This window comes from Salvelinus alpinus, chromosome 12 (assembly GCF_045679555.1).
Source record: "Salvelinus alpinus chromosome 12, SLU_Salpinus.1, whole genome shotgun sequence".
NCBI lineage: Eukaryota > Metazoa > Chordata > Actinopteri > Salmoniformes > Salmonidae > Salvelinus > Salvelinus alpinus.
Window position 1 is genome coordinate 44,605,695 of NC_092097.1, and position 17,470 is coordinate 44,623,164.

The window sequence follows — 17,470 nt, forward strand, 5'->3', positions numbered from 1 at the left end:
TGAAGGACCAAAAAAAAGCCGATACCGATTAATCGGCCGATTTTTTTAAATGTATTTGCAATAATGACAATTACAACAATACTGAATTAACACTTATTTTAACTTAATATAATACATCAATAAAATCAATTTAGCCTCAAATAAATAATGAAACATGTTCAATTTGGTTTAAATAATGCAAAAACAAAGTGTTGGAGAAGTAAAAGTGCAATGTGTGCCATGTAAGAAAGCCAACGTTTAAGTTCCTTGCTCAGAACATATGAAAGCTGGTGGTTCCTTTTAACATGAGTCTTCAATATTCCCAGGTAAGAAGTTTTAGGTTGTCGTTATTATAGGAATTATAGGACTATGTCTCTCTATACCATTTGTATTTCATTAACCTTTGACAATTGGATGTTCTAATAGGCACTGTAGTATTGCCAGTGTAACAGTATAGCTTCCATCCCTCACCAGCTTTCATATGTTCTGAGCAAAGATCTTAAATGTTAGCTTTCTTACATGGCACATATTGCACTTTTACTTTCTTCACCAACACTTTGTTTTTGCATTATTTAAACCAAATTGAACATGTTTCATTATTTATTTGAGACTAAATTGATTTTATTGATGTATTATATTAAGTTAAAATAAGTGTTCATTCAGTATTGTTGTAATTGTTATTATTACAAATATATATATAAAAATAGTCCGTTTAATCATTAGCGGCTTTTTTTTGGTCCTCCAATAATTGGTATCGGCGTTGAAAAATCATAATCGGTCGACCTCTAATATCAACCATCCTGGGGTCTGTTCAAAAGGGTAGTGAGAGAACAAGTGAGAGAGAGCGTGACACAGCCAGTGCAGCCCGAGACCGACAGGCAGCGCAGCCCGAGACCGACAGGCAGCCCGAGACCGACAGGCAGCGCAGCCCTAGACCGACAGGCGGCGCAGCCCGAGAGGCGGCGCAGCACGAGACCGACAGGCGGCGCAGCACGAGACCGACAGGCGGCGCAGCACGAGACCGACAGGCGGCGCAGCCAGAGACCGACAGGCAGCGCAGCCAGAGACCGACAGGCAGCGCAGCCAGAGACCGACAGACAGCGCAGCCAGAGACCGACAGACAGCGCAGCCCGAGACCGACAGACAGCGCAGCCCGAGACCGACAGCCAACGGAAGCAAAACAAACAAAAGGAAAAGGGAGAAGAGAGAAGCGGAGGAACAGAGAGAGGAAAGAGTGAGGGAAGGGAGGAGAGAAGCAGAGGAACAGAGAGAGGAAAGAGTGAGGGAAGAGAGAAGCGGAGGAACAGAGAGAAGAAAGGGTGAGGGAAGGGTTAAAGATTTAAGAGATGAAGGTAAAACTACAACCCACCTCCTAGCCTTGACTTGGCCCACAACCCCAAAAACGTAACACCTCCACTGGTACGTATAGGAAGGCAGATATTCCATTACGCTCTATTGAGGAAGCCTCAATCATCTTTAAAGGAGGACTGAACTTCCTGATTTGGCCTCGGTTTTCAGCTGGTTCATTAAGAAATGCAGCAGCCATGATTGAAGCCAAACGAGAGTTGTCTTGGGGGGGTGTGGTTTAACGTGGGTGTCTCGTGTGTGTTCGCACGTAGCTAGCGTTTGCACATTCACTCTGCCAAAACAGTACACAGTTACAGTCACTCATCCTTCTAGATAACTTGAAATGTCTAACCAGGTCTTCAGCCAGATGGTGTGAAACTGAGGCAAAGTTAATCAGGATTGAGATAAACCCAACACGAGGAAAACTATTACGGTACCCTTAACTCTGTGACATACCATGTTTTCCAATCAACTCGCAAATCTCAGTTTTGGACCAAAATGATCCTTTTTACACTTTGTAGTACATTTTGACACTATAATAAGTGGCGGATTTGACCTAATGAGCCGAAACCCACAACTAAGAGAAGTTCAAACAGAAAGAGGGGGAAGTGGAGATTCCGAAATGTGGAAATCGTGCCAGAACTCGGAACGTGATGAAAGTAGGGGCGCTCCGCAGAGGGAGAAACACACAGCACTGACAGTAGGAAAAGAGGGAGGGCCTGAAGGAAGATAGAGGGAACGCGAAGGAGTGGGAGAATGACAGCAAGAAAGAAAGAAACAGCAGGAGTGAAAGAGAGGGAGAGATGTTTTTTTTTTTTTTTTAGGATGAGGTTGTCACACCGGTTTAAAATGTCTGGCAGTCAAGGGGCCGTGAAAAGAGACCAATATGCACGCACGCACACACACACACACACACACACACACACACACACACACACACACACACACACACACACACAGGAGACCAACAAGACGACACGAGTGTAACGGATGTGAAATGGCTAGCTAGTTAGCGGGTAAGCGCTAATAGCGTTTCAATCGGTTACGTCACTTGCTCTGAGACTTGAAGTAGGGTTTCCCCTTGCTCTGCAAGGGCCGCGGCTTTTGTGGAGCGATGGGTAATGACGCTTCGTGGGTGACTGTGATGTGTGCAGAAGGTCCCTGGTTTGCGCCCGGGTATGGGCGAGGGGACGGTCTAAAGTTATACTGTTACACGAGACCAACAACACACGCACACACACACGCCCAACGCGCACACACGCCCAACATGAGCGCACGCACACGCCCAACATGTGAGCGCACACACACGGCCAACAAGCGCACGCACGCACGCACACACACGGCCAAGAAGCGCGCGCACGCACACACACGGCCAACGCGCGCGCGCACACACACACACACGACTAACACTGCGTGCGCACACACACACACGACCAACACGCACACGCGCACACACACGACCAACGCGCGCGCGCGCACACACACACACACGACCAACACGCGAGACCAACACGCACACACGACCAACACGCGCGCACACACACGCACACACAACCAACGCGCACATGCACACACACGACCAACACGTGCGCACACACACACACACACAACCATCACGTCCACACACAAACACGACCAACACGCACGCACAAACACGACCAACACGCGGGACCAACACGTGTATGCACATGACCATCACACGCGCACGCACACACACACGACCAACCAACACACCGCACACACACGACCAACACGCGCATGCACATGACCGTCACACGCGCAACCAACATATACACACACGCACACGCACACGCACACACACACACACACGCACGCACACGACCAACACGCGCGCGCACACGACCAACACGCACGCACACACGACCAACACGCACGCACACACGACCAACACGCACGCACACACGACCAACACGCACGCACACACGACCAACACGCACGCACACACGACCAACACGCACGCACACACACACGACCATAAAGCGCAAGCGACCAACACGCACTAACAACACGACCAACACGCATGCGCGACCAACACGCACGCACGACCAAGACGCACGCGCGCACGACCAAGACGCACGCGCGCACGACCAACTCGCACGCACGACCAACTCGCACTCACGCACGACCAACACGCACTCACGCACGACCAACACGCACGACCAACACGCACGCACACACGACCAACACGCACGCACACACGACCAACATGCACACACTACGCACATACACTGGAGGAAAGTACAGGCTACTGAGTCATTGCCCATTCGCACTACAGAATCAAGTTAAAAGTAGGTCAACTGCAGCAAGGATGTGCTCATGATAATGGTTCTCCTCATTCCAGTTGATAGCAACACAAGATCAGTGAAATGCCATCCAACAAAAAATAGACTTCAACACTGGTCTATTGAGGCAGATTTGTATCATAACATGTAGAGAGAGGGTGGTGGATTGCTAATCATTTTCTAGCCGTTATTTGCGATGCCACACTAGGGACACGTATGATAAGATGAAATGTGAGGATCCACATATAATTAATTGATGACAGGCAGTGGTAGACTTGGACCGGAATAAGTGTCGGTACTCATTTTGGTTTTCTGTACCTTTTATATTTAGGTGCAGGAGCTCCACAATACTTTTGAGCTATAAGAGGAACAAGAGCTCAAGCAGTAGAACATTTGAGATGCCGGTACTCAGCTCCGGTGAGCTCCTGCCCAAGTCAAGCACTGATGGAGTCGAGCCATGGAGTCATGACTACACTATTCCTTCAAAGATGTCCATATTGGGCAGCTACAACTTCTGTGTAAGTGAGAAGAAAAATATAACCTTACCAGACATTGCATTTATCAAGAAAAACATCAGGATCAATGTATCAAATTCCCCTCAGAAGATTGTCCAACAACTTGGTAAGACGTGCAGGTGAGTTGGGCTCAAGATGAAGAGAAAAGTGCATCAAAAGTCAGCAGCATCATTCCTACGCAAGCGTCATTCAGCTACATTGTTGCCATTGGTCGCTGTTGGTCGTGAACTGATAACATTTTCAGGGCTCTACACTGGCGTTTTTTACAACAAGCACGTGTGCGCCTAAGTTGGAAAATGTAGGTGCACATAAATATTTATTTGAGGTAATAAAGCTAGAATTTTTCTAGGCGCACTGAACAATATGTATTCACATATGCAAGTAAAATGGTAGCACTGTAGAGACCTGATTGTACCAACTTGCAATAGAGCGCTACAGAATTGAAACATTGTGGCCGCAATTAGCTGTGTAGACTAGGCTACAATCTATTTGCAGTGGAATCTGACATTATTTTGAGAGGCTAGAAGACCAACCAGTCTGTCATTCAGTGATTTACAAGCCAAAGCCATGCCAACCCTATGACTGATTAGTGTTGGTGACATTCAACTAGTACCGCCTACTAAACAAGCATTTGTTTCAGGTTTGAGATATTTCATAATTGACATGTGAATAGGTGTCATAGCCTATAACCAACAAGCCAATGTCGGTTTCCTTGAATTATAAAACTGGGGGCAACGGACAAGACAAATCCATCACAACAGATTTAAATGCGTTTGCTTTTATATAAATTCACATTTGGTCAGGGGGAAAAATATATATATATTTGAATTGGTGAATGCTGTATTTTTTACATGTAATTTGCTCACAAGAATAATACTGAAAAAATATTCGAGCAAATCCAAGAGTAGACTATAGCAGCGCATATTCAATAGATGACATTCGATGCATGGGGTAGACCAACACAACCACAGACAACTCTCATCCTTCTATTACTCCTCAATACGGAATTATTGCTGTTGAAACAAAGCCTACAAATTGCCTCTCACTAGTCAGCAGATTATGGCTCTTTTCACACACCATTTATCATTATTTTAAAGTTAATAGGGTAATCGATTTTTTTGCTCCAAAGCCGCACACTGGTTCCCATGAGAAATGCTACACCCCCTTATGTCCATTTAGGCTGCATTTAGACAATTCCGATATTTTTTCAAATAATTGGTCTTTTAAACAAATCACATCAGATTCTTTCACATAATATATTTTTCAGAGCTGATCTGATCGGTCAAAAATATCAGAATTGGGCTGTCTTTCTAAACGCAGCCTAAGTAGCGTAGAACGACTCAGAAGTAACCCTATTAAATAACCCCATACGTGAGAGCATGCCGCGAATTTCAATGTAAAGACATACACGAGCCTCACCACTCACCGCCCAAGAAATACTGTTTTCCAGGCGACAGTGTCTGTCTGTCAGTGAATAGCTATAATTATGTAGTCTATGGAGACATTCCTTCTCAAAAACGCAATGCAACAGCATTCCCTTTGCAATGAGGTAACTAAGACAAGTCTGCTTTCCCGTTTTGAAACTATAGGTCCTTGCCCATGTTTGTTCAAATATAAAAACAAAACGGATATAACGAAGTTAGGATGTTAGGATAGGACGTGGGATAAAACCTGGATGAATTCAGCAATAACATAGAGAGTGCCCAATTAGGCTCGAACTCTTCTGCTCAGTTTATTTAAGTATCCTATGCGCTTGTACTGTAGAACAGTAAGTGGATGCATCCACACACCTAACGCACAACCCTTGCCAACGACACAATATCCGCAGTTTTCCCACTTCGGTGTTGATCAACCCTTCAGCTAGTTGAATTGGGCTACATAAAATAAATAAAAATAAAAATAAATAACTGTTGTATGCGCATCCAAGACAGCATGCAAAACTACTATTTGTGAAGTTCAATAGGCTACACAGGTAAATAGACTGGTTGCGCTTTGGTAACCCGTTGTTCGCCTAGTACAAGGGCTGTTTAGAAATCACAAGCTTCAAACTCTTGCAGTCAGACCCAACTGTTATTTAAACAGCCAAGACAAACTGTCAACATGGGAGCGAAAACACCCAAATGTTTCAACCCAAAATAAAGTTTATCTCATTCAAACAACGCACCAATTGATCTGGATAGGCCTACTTACAAATTCAAGTGATCCTTGGATTAGATATCCATGCCATGGTTAAATTCCAAAACTTGAGGACATTTTCACTCGTCACGGACTACTAGTGCGCTCACCACGCCGGCTCCCTTCGTGTGAATGGAGAGGAATGCAGCTCGAGGCTTCCAGTGAGAAGCCAGCCTCGATGTGAGCAAGCGGGGCGCGAGCAAGTACGGCGTGGATATGCGCTGTCTTGTCCCAATACCTTGTACGGTCCACAGAGGGCGTCAGTGAGTCGGCTTGTGGCCACAGCATGTAATTGGCAAAACAATCTCACTTTCTTGGTCTTTGATCTCGTTTCATAAAATGAGAGAGACATTTTCTCTGGGTGGAGCTGTGGAATGAATAAGGTTAGGCAATATGAATACCAAATTACCAGTCTACATTTGTCTTTGTCAACAAGAGAGATTATTGCTTCAGGATAGGCTTGGTTGTTCACAAACAGGGTTCATTACAGACCTGTCTATAGAAAATGTTCTTTAAGACAGTAGAAGTGACTTTGAAACCTGAAATGTTAATATTCATAAATAGTCTCAGAATATCAACATCTTACAAAGTGTGAATTGGGCACAGTTCCATGGGTCCCTCGGCAAGGAAGCTTTTGGGATAGCTGAGTTATTCCAACAACCACCTGGCTCTGCGTGTGTGCGTGTGTGTGTGTGCGTGTAAGTGCATGTGTGTGTGCGTGCGTGTGTGTGTGTGTGTGTGTGGCTGTCATGGTTTGGAGAGATAGTACAGAGGATATGACTTGGTCTGAAAGCAGAGAGAATATTTAAGGATAGCTATTTGTTTGTTCATTGTTGTTGTTATTTTTCTATGTATTTGTTTTTATTCATATAATATTAACGTGCTCAGGAAAAGAACAAGCAGTTACATTGGACACATGCAGTTGAAATATGTACTGACTGATCTGCAGTTGAAATATGTACTAACCGATCTGTTCGGGGGCACAACTTTGGTTTTAGAAGTGGGGGGGACATAACTTGGCGGGGGTCCTGCAATTTTGGGGGGCATCTGAAGCTCATTTCCTGCATTTCTACACAATCTAATATGACCCATGGCCCTTCTAGCTGTCTCTATTTAGAACAACAAAAAGTAAGCAAAAATGCCCACAGTTATCAAGCTAGGTAAGAGATTATTAAATATGTTTAAGTGATTGATAAGACTGAACTAAATCAATGGTAATTCAATAATCAGTATTGTGTTGCACCTTCAACCAATAGCCTAACAAATGAACAACTCTTACAAATAAAGTACAAAGACTTTTTGTCTTTATTAAGACATCGTCTATAGCAAATGTTAGCCAGACCGCCCAGCCAGCTCGAGCCGCCTCTCTCCCAACACAACTTCCTTCACATCCTTTTTTTTATATCTCAAGGGAAAGGTTTGCAAAAACAAAAGTTTAATAAAAACGCACATACACATTAACACACAGAAACAGTACACCCTTCATATAATTCATATCATAGGCCTAATAGTACTGTAGAGCTCTTTTTACTTGCCCACAATATAGCTGGGTCACCACGTCCTGCCCCTAGGGGTCCATGGCACTGCAGCGCCCCAACCCAACACACCCCACCCAGCTTTTGGATCTTAGTGAAACTTTCATTATTGGTTTCAGGTGTGTTAGGCCAAGGCCAGAGTGACAACCAACAGGACAGCAGACCCATAGGGCCAGGACTGAGCAGCCCAGAAGCTAGGGATTGCCTAAATAGGTATCTCGCCTGACGTGGGCATGTTTTCAATACAGACTCCTTTTGTTGTACAGTATTTCATATCAGGCATCCAGTGATACATAACTTGACATTTCTTCCATCCATTGTGGGAGGATAACCAACCTTCCAATTAATGGCAATGCATTTTTTAGCCATTATAAATGCTAGGTTACACAGTTTCTTCTGATAACAGTCTCCAGTATCAACATTTCCAAGCAAACAAAAACAGGGAAAAGGGAGAAGGTGTAGACATTTTGAGATAAAAGAACATACTCTTTGCCAGAATTCAGCCAGCCATACCATATGGAAATATGTCCCCTTTTGTGTTTTACACCTCCAGCAGAGGAATAACATTTCTGAGAGTATGATATTCAGTTTCACTGGCATATAGTACATTCTATGGATCGTCTTAAAATGCAGTAATTTATGTGTGAGATTACATAAACATGACTGGGCATTTAACATATCTGTATCCATTCATCATCAATAGCATCTCCCAGTCTTCCTTACATTTTTGTTTTACATATTTTGTGTCATCGGGAAAATACTCTATCAACCCTTGACACAGTTTGGTAATCAACTTTAGAGGTTTGGCAGACTGCCTTAAAATATTTTCAATCTTTGAAGCTTCTTGCTTGTCCAGTGTTTGCTGCACAGAGTGAATAATGTGTTGTATCTGCAAAAGTTCTCCTCAGCGCTGTCACCGACTGGTCTTCCCTGGTTGCCTGACCCTGATGAGACTCCTGTCACCATCTGATCCTGCTCAGATGAGGCATGACAAAGAATTACCTTGGTGTACATTTATACATTATATTATCCAAGAATAGAATCAATGGTTCAATAACTGAAATGACCATAATTCACAGATTCACAGACTTTGTATCCGTTCACTGATTGTTTTAATATACTGCAAAATTCAACAGAGCTTCGTAGACTGGCCTTCCCTGGCTGTCTGACCCTGAATGGACACCTGGCACCATCTGATCCTGCTAAGACATGATGAGCATATTGTTGTGTACTGACTGTACACCATGACAGTGAAGCCTGTATAGCTGTTTATACCGTGTCAGTATGAAAGTAGGGGATAAGCTAGGGAAACTGACAGATCAATAAAGTTACATTGCTATAGTGACTAATAAAAACTTACATTGTGCTGAAAAAACGTCAGAATATCGGTCTTCAATTGTTTGGCTGTTGGTTTCAGTGAGCCAGCTAGCTAGCTAACGTTAGCCAACTTGTGGCTAGCTATAGTTAATGGTACAATGGTAAGTCATCAAATGTACTTCTGTTGAAATGGGACAAAACAAAAGCTACAAAACATTTCCATACACAGCTTTTAGAAACTGCTTCTTGACAGATAGCTAGAGGCTAGCTGGAGCTGAACTGGCTGTGGTAGCTACTAGCTAGCTAACTAGCTGCTAATAGTTCATTCACTTCAGTCAAGAGGGGATGAAACATTAGCTAACGTAACATGTCAGTTACCCTACCCTACCCTCAGCACTGGGGATTTTTTTTCTCTGTCAAACAGCAGTTACCTTGCCAGCTAGATCAGTCAACTAAAGAGTAGCTAGTTTCTGCTCTGCTTGCTTTTAAAACTCAGAAAAAAAGTGCAACACAGACAACACATGCCTCTGTTTATCTCTATCATGCTGGTCTTGTGGTGTCCATGCAGTCCTAAATCCAGCCGACTGAAATCGGTGAAAACAGCCTGCCCGACCGCTCTGAGGCGTCCGCATGGTCCTAAAGCACACCAGTGACGCATTTTTCTGAAGTCTTGGCTGATCTTCTTTTGATTTTCCCATGATGTCAAGCAAAGAGGCACTGAGTTTGAAGGTAGGCCTTGAAATACATCCACAGGTACGCCTCCAATTGGCCTATCAGAAGCTTCTAACGTCATGACATCATTTTCTGCAATTTTCCAAGCTGTTTAAAGGCACAGTCAACTTAGTGTATGTAAACTTCTGACCCCACTGGAATTGTGATACAGTGAATTATAAATGAAATAATCTCTCTGTAAACAATTGTTGGAAAAATGACTTGTGTCATGCACAAGTAGATGTCCTAACCGACTTGCCAAAACTATAGTTTGTTAACAAGAAATTTTTGGAGTGGTTGAAAAACGTGTTTTAATGACTCCAACCTAAGTGTATGTAAACTTCCGACTTCAACTGTACTAGAGGCAGTAGCCTCCACTATCCTTATGTAGCACATGGGGATGTGTGAAACCTACTCCTCAGCCTGAAGTGTCCGGCTTGCGTCACCTCATTAGCTAGCTTTTTGAGGTGCCGTGATCGGCTAAGATGCACTTGAGGAGGGAGGTCACGTGTGTTTGTGAGGCAGAGGTCCAGAGTTCGTGCCAGGTATGGCCTGAATCGGGAGGAAGTAGGACTCGCTAAGCAAGAAGTGTGATAGCCTGTACAGTGGTGCCATGACCCAGAGATCTACAGTTGCGCTGGGGTCACTGTTGAGTAAGTTTGAGGGGTAAATGAAGCACATGGGGGTGTGTGAAACCTACTCCTCAGCCTGAAGTGTCGCCTCATTAGCTAGCTTTTGAGGTGTTTCGATCGGCTAAGATGCTTGAGGGGGGCAGTCACGTGTGTTTGTGAGGCAGAGGTCAAGAGTTCGCACCAGGTATGGCCCAGTCCGAAGGAAGTGGTGCTCGCTAAGCAAGCAGTGTGACATCCTTTACACCTACAGTGCATGTCCCCTGTACGCAAGCACACACAAAAAACACACACACACAGATTAGCACTCTTATACAAGTACACACTATACACAAATATCACACACACTTGAATAAACACACTCAAATGTGCATATACGGTAGACACACTCAAACACATCTTGTGCAAAAACATTTACACACTAAACACTAAGCATACATAGACACTAGACACGTGCTCTTACATGCATTTCCAGTATGCATATTTACACCCACTCGCTGCAGTTCTCCATCTTCATCAGATCAATTGATCTCACCACAGGGGAGACTTCAGTGGATCTATAATCTTCAAATAAGACACCCTACCAATAAAAACAAACCTATGCCAACAAAACATAGATAGTGTTAAACACTATTTACACTGCAGGGACACCTGTTACCCGAGGTGACACGTCACGCTAAGACCAACCAGCTAATGAGGATGTAATTGGCTAGTTGTTAGCTCATGCATCCACATAAGCCTGTCAGGTCATTTACAAATGTCATTATGAGATTCATCCGTACCAGATGAGGAAACAAGTCGCCCAGGAACTGCCAATGACGATTAGGACAGGTATTACATGGCATTAAACAAGTATTACATGGCATACAGTTGATCAGATATGCTGTATGAACCTGTTGCTTGTGATTAATCACATATCACAAGGGGGCAGTAAATAAGTAAAGAACTCTTAACACTAGAAGTGCTGAGGCAGTCATTTTAACTGCATGTGAATTTTAAATTTATGTCTCCCTCGTGGTGAGATAAATTGAGATGAATTGATCTGATTACGATGGAGAGCTGCATCGAGTGTGTGTGAACATGCACGTGTCTAGCGTAGGCTACGTGTGCCATCGTTAAATTAATGTAGTTTTGTCCTTGAGCTGTTATTGTCTATTACTGTTCTGTATTATGTCATGTTTCATTTTTGTGTGGACCCCAGGAAGAGTCGCTGCTGCTTTCGCAACTTCTAATTTGGATCCTAATAAAATTTAAACATTTAAATATCTCTGCCATTTCTTAAGTCATGCCCCCCTCCATCCTTGACTTTTCTTTAACAAGTCTATTTAACACGTTTATGTTGTTAGAATTTCAATATCTCAAACAGAATTTGTGTTATAAGCAACTTTAAGAGGACCGTAACATAGATGCAGGAAGTCAGGATACAAGTGCAGTGTGAGTTTAATGATAACGAACACAAAACAAGAGAAGCGTCTAACAAGGGAAAAAACAGTGATAGAACACATGAAAAGACTTCAACATAGGAATGACCAATATCAATATTCAGACTATGGTGTCACTGCAGAAGAATTAAAAGGTTCTAAGTAACATCAGACCAACGTCCCCTAAACCCAGAATAAAGGGTTTAGGGGATGGGGAAGCACGTCATAAAGATGTGTTTTTGCCTTGTCATTATGGGGTATTGTGTGTAGATTGAGGAGGGGAAAAAGAACAATACTACCTGATGACTGACAGACCAGAGTGCTAGATAAATGGTAAGTAATCAAGGTAGTAATGACGTCCAGCTGCAACTGACGATGCTTGCCAGGACCGGTGGTTAGTAAACCGGCAACGTCGAGCGCAGGAGCGGGAGTAGACGTGACAAAGATATGTCATGTTTAGAATTATTTTGATAACAGAGCACCAAAAAGTGACTTTTTCAAATCTTCCTACAGTCACATGCAGGTAAGACATTTATATATAGTAGAAACTCAGAATCTGAGTTTTCCGAAAGACTTACCATTGCCAACATTTTCCAAGAATAACCATTGTTCCATGCATGGCAGCAGAATGCCTACATTATTAACATAAAGTCATGAAATTTCTTGCAAATATTTCTTGGTTGGGTATTCTAATGTTACCCAAGACCTTCATAAACACAACCAAAGGATCATTTTTCTATATATGAAATGCATTTATTAGACTGGTAGAATGTTATAGTCAAAATGACTAGTCATTGGCTCAAAGTGGGGTCCCTCAAGGCCCGGCATTTCTAGTAACGCACTGGGCACATACTGGTTGAATCAATGTTGTTTCCACATAATTTCAATGTAATTACGTTGAACCAACGTGGAATAGACATTGACTTTACATTTGTAACCAGTGGGAAGGTAATATGAGTTAAGCATATCTTTCATATTCATGATTCATTTCAGAGTGCATTTCAGTTGTGGGAAGCTTTAAAACACTCAGGAGGCTTGTATCTTAATAAACGGCATGCAACCCTATAGGCAGGGTTATTGGCTATGATTTAATGAGCATCTTCATATACCTCAATTATCAATTAACTATTAACACCACTGGGAATATCATCCATTATAAGCGGATCACCTGTCTGATCAAGAGCTATTCGGTTATGTTTTCCTCTCTGGAAACAATTGGCTGAGATTTGCTAAATGGTGTATGTCATGTTTTCTAAGTGCTTTCCACTTCTGTTTAAAACACAGGTTAGTGCACAGACTACAATGGCAGAGGAATATTTTCACTTTGATTTTACTTAAAAGAGAAACTTTGAATTCTAGATAACGTATCTTCTTCAAAGCTCTTCAAATGTATGTTTACATTATACCAGGTAGTATTTGTGTAATCAATCGCTCACTACCTTCGGGTGGGTGGTAAATGATGCTAAGCTACAGTACTTAGCGTCTCAGCTTACCCCTACTTTAAAGATGAAGGTTCCTAAGCTTTCTCATCTACAGACTTGAAGTACCCAATTATTATTACAATCTGGGGGAAGCGAACAGAACCCAATTAGTGGCAAACAGCCTTTTTCGTTGTTCCTCTGCTGGAATCAAACTTTCTTCCTCAGCCTCTGAAGTCTCTGCCTTGATGTGTGCGACCTAGGGTAGCTGGAAAACAGCAGCTTTTGACTGAACTCAACAAATTTCATTATGATCAAGATTACTGGAACTTGTGTTCCGACATCTCTTTGACACATTAGCGGTTTTGTGTAGCTCCCAGGGATGTTCAATTTGGAGGACACTGGAGAGAGAGATGGGGGAAGAGGACGCACTCAGCCAACTAAAAAGTTATAAAGCAAAACCAAATGCAACTATATGGAGATATTATGTGATAACATGTAAAAGCAACAGGAAAACATGATCTCATGTGAAATAAATTTGACAACAATGTCAACTTGATACCATGAAACTACACAAGCTCTTAGAAAAAAAGGGTTCCAAAAGGGTTCTTCAAACCATCCCAAACCATTATAAGTAAAGCATGAAATGGTATGGGTTTTTAAACAAGTGGTATGCAGTTCAGCTAAAATATGATCTGACCTGTGATTTGAACACAAAACCTCTGGATTTTAGTTGAGCAGATCTTTCTGCTGCGCCACAAAGTCTGTAGCATTATCCTACACATTCAGTAACTATACTAGATCTATGCACTTAGCAAAAGAGTGCCTTCTGCAGTGCTGTTTTAGTTATCAATTAATATAACATTTCTCTCATTATTGATTTCATTTACAGTGCCTTCAGAAAGTATTTATACCCCTTGACTTATTCCACATTTTGTTACAGCCTGAAAAAAACATTTATTAAATATATTTTTTCTCAACCCTCTACACACAATACTCCATAACGACAAAGTGAAAACATATTTTTGAATTTGTTCAAATGTATAGAAAATTAAATACAGAAATATCTAATTTACATAAGTATTCACACTCCTTTGCTATGACACTCCAAATTTAGCTTAGGTACATCTAATTTCCTTTGATCCTCCTTGAGATGTCACTACAACATGATTGGAGTCCACCTGTGGCCAATTCAATTGTTTGGACATGATTTACACAGAAACGCACCTGTCTATATAAGGTCCCACAATTGACAGTGCATGTCAGAGCAGAAACTATACCATGAAGTCCAAGGATCTGTAGATCTCAGAAATAGAATTGTGATGAGGCATATATCTGAGGAAGGGTATAAAACAATTTCTTGAGTGTTGAAATTATCCAATAGCACAGTGGTCTCCATCATCTAGACTCTGCCTAGAGCTGGCCGTCCGATCAAGCTGAGCAACCGGGCAAGAAGGACCTTGGTCAGGGAGGTGACCAAGAACCCAAAGAACACTTTGACAGAATTACAGAGTTCCTTGGCTGAGATGGACAGCAGTCTGCCAGAAGGACAGCAGTCTCTACAGCACTTCACCAATCTGGGCTTTATGGGAGAGTGGCCAGACGGAAGCCACTCCTGGGAAACAGGCACATGACAGTACGCCAGTAGTATGCAAAAAGGCACGTGCAAGACATCATAAGGCAAAAGATTCTGTGGTCTGATGAGTCAAAAATGTAACTTTTTGGCCTGAATGCTAAGTGCTAGGTCTGGAGAAAACCAGGCACAACTCCTCACCCATCTAACACCAAGTGTGGTGGTGGCAGCATCGTGCTATGTGGAAGCTTTTCAGTGGCAGGAAATTGGAGTTCTGGAAAGGACACAGGTAACAATGAATGGAGCCAAATAAAGGCAAATCCTTGATGAGAACCTACTTCAGAGTGCAAACGAGCTTAGACTGGGGAGAAGATATCAGTTCCAACAGGACAATGTCACCAAAATACAGTCAAAGCAACGTTGGAATGGCTTCAGAACAATAATGTGAAAGTCCTTGAGTGATCAAGCCAAAGTCCAGACTTGAATCCCATTGAAAATCTGTGGAAAGACTTGAAGATTGCTGTTCACTGCCGCTTCCCATCTAAATTAACAGAGGTTGAGAAAGTCTGCAAGGAAGAATGGAAGAAAATCCCCAAAATCAGATGCGTAAACCTGATACAGACATACCCAAGACAACTCAAAGCTGTAATGTCACCTAAGGTGCTTCTACAATGTACTGACTCAGGGGTGTGAATACTCATGTAAATGTGATATTTCTTTATTCCATTGTCAATACATTTGCAAAACATTTCTAAAAACATGTTCTCACTTTTCATTATGAGGTATTGTGTGTTCTGTAGATGGGTGAGAGATTTAAAAAAAATATATACAGTATATTTAATACATTTTGAAATCAGGATGTAACACAACATAATGTAGAATAAGTCAAGGGGCATGAATACTTTCTGAAGGCACTGTACGTACAGTGCATTCAGAAAGTATTCAGACCCCTTGCCTTTTTCACATTTTGTTAGGTTACAGCCTTATTCTAAAATTGATTAAATTGTTTTTTCCCCCTCATCAATCTACACACAATACCCAATAATGACAAACCAAAAAAAAGGGTTTAAATGTGAAATATCACATTTACATAAGTATTCAGACCCTTTACTCAGTACTTTGTTGAAGCACCTTTAGCAGTGATTACAGCCTTGAGTCTTCTTGGGTACAAAGCCACAAGCTTGGCACACCTGTATTTGGGTAGTTTCTCCCTTTCTTCTCCAAAGATCCTCTCAAGCTCTTCAAAGGGGGGGGGGGACACTCTTGACCCAAACTGCTACAGCCCTATATCTATCCTACCCTGCCTTTCTAAGGTCTTCAAAAGCCCAAGTTAACAAACAGATCACCGACCATTTCGAATCCCACCATACCTTCTCCGCTATGCAATCTGGTTTCAGAGCTGGTCCTGGGTGCACCTCAGCCACGCTCAAGGTCCTAAATGATATATTAACCGCCATCGATAAGAAACAATACTGTGCAGCCGTATTCATTGACGTGGCCAAGGCTTTCGACTCAATCACCACATCCTCATCGGCAGACTAAACAGCTTTGGTTTCTCAAATGACTGCCTCGCCTGGTTTACCAACTACTTCTCCGACAGAGTTGAGTTTGTCAAATCTGAGGGCCTGTTGTCCGGGCCTCTGGCAGTCTCTATGGGGGTGCCACAGGGTTAAATTCTTGGGCCGACACTCTGCTCTGTATATATCAATGTTGTCGCTCTTGCTGCTGGTGAGTCTCTGATCCACCTCTACGCAGACGACACCATTCTGTATACTTCTGGCCCTTCTTTGGACACTGTGTTAACAACCCTCCAGACGAGCTTCAATGCCATACAACTCTCCTTCCGTGGCCTCCAATTGCTCTTAAATGCAAGTAAAACTAAATGCATGCTCTTCAACCGATCGCTGCCTGCACCTGCCAGCCCGTCCAGCATCACTACTCTGGACGGTTCTGACTTAGAATATGTGGACAACTACAAATACCTAGGTGTCTGGTTAGACTGTAAACTCTCCTTCCAGACTCACATAAAACATCTCCAATCCAAAGTTAAATCTAGAATTGGCTTCCTATTTCGCAACAAAGCATCCTTCACTCATGCTGTCAAACATACCCTCGTAAAACTGACCATCTTACCGATCCTCGACTTCGGCGATGTTATTTACAAAATAGCCTCCAACACCCTACTCAACAAATTGGATGCAGTCTATCACAGTGCCATCCGTTTTGTCACCAAAGCCCCATATACCACCCACCACTGCACCCTGTACGCTCTCGTTGGCTGGCCCTCACTTCATACTCATCGCCAAAGCCACTGGCTCCAGGTCATCTACAAGACCTTGCTAGGTAAAGTCCCGCCTTATCTCTGCTCGCTGGTCACCATAGCTGCACCCACCCATAGCACACGTTCCAGCAGGTATATCTCACTTGTCTTCCCAAAGCCAATTCCTCCTTTGGCCGCTTCTCCTTCCAGTTCTCTGCTGCCAATGACTGGAACGAACTACAAAAATCTCTGAAACTGGAAACACTTATCTCCCTCACTAGCTTAAG

At 42.9% G+C, this 17,470-nt stretch overlaps 1 protein-coding gene across 2 annotated transcripts in view; it reads right to left on the reverse strand.

Moving 5' to 3' along the window:
* Nucleotides 1-6,484, reverse strand: part of LOC139536245 (plexin-A1-like) — a 416,804-nt gene extending 410,320 nt beyond the window's left edge. Inside the window, exon 1 of one of the 2 annotated variants that reach the window (XM_071336602.1) lies at nucleotides 6,335-6,475. The gene's annotated coding sequence lies outside the window, so the exon portion shown is untranslated. Of the gene's footprint in view, nucleotides 1-6,334 lie in introns of both variants that reach the window. The other variant, XM_071336603.1, reaches the window with a different exon arrangement.
* Between the last annotated feature and the right edge of the window lie 10,986 nt (nucleotides 6,485-17,470).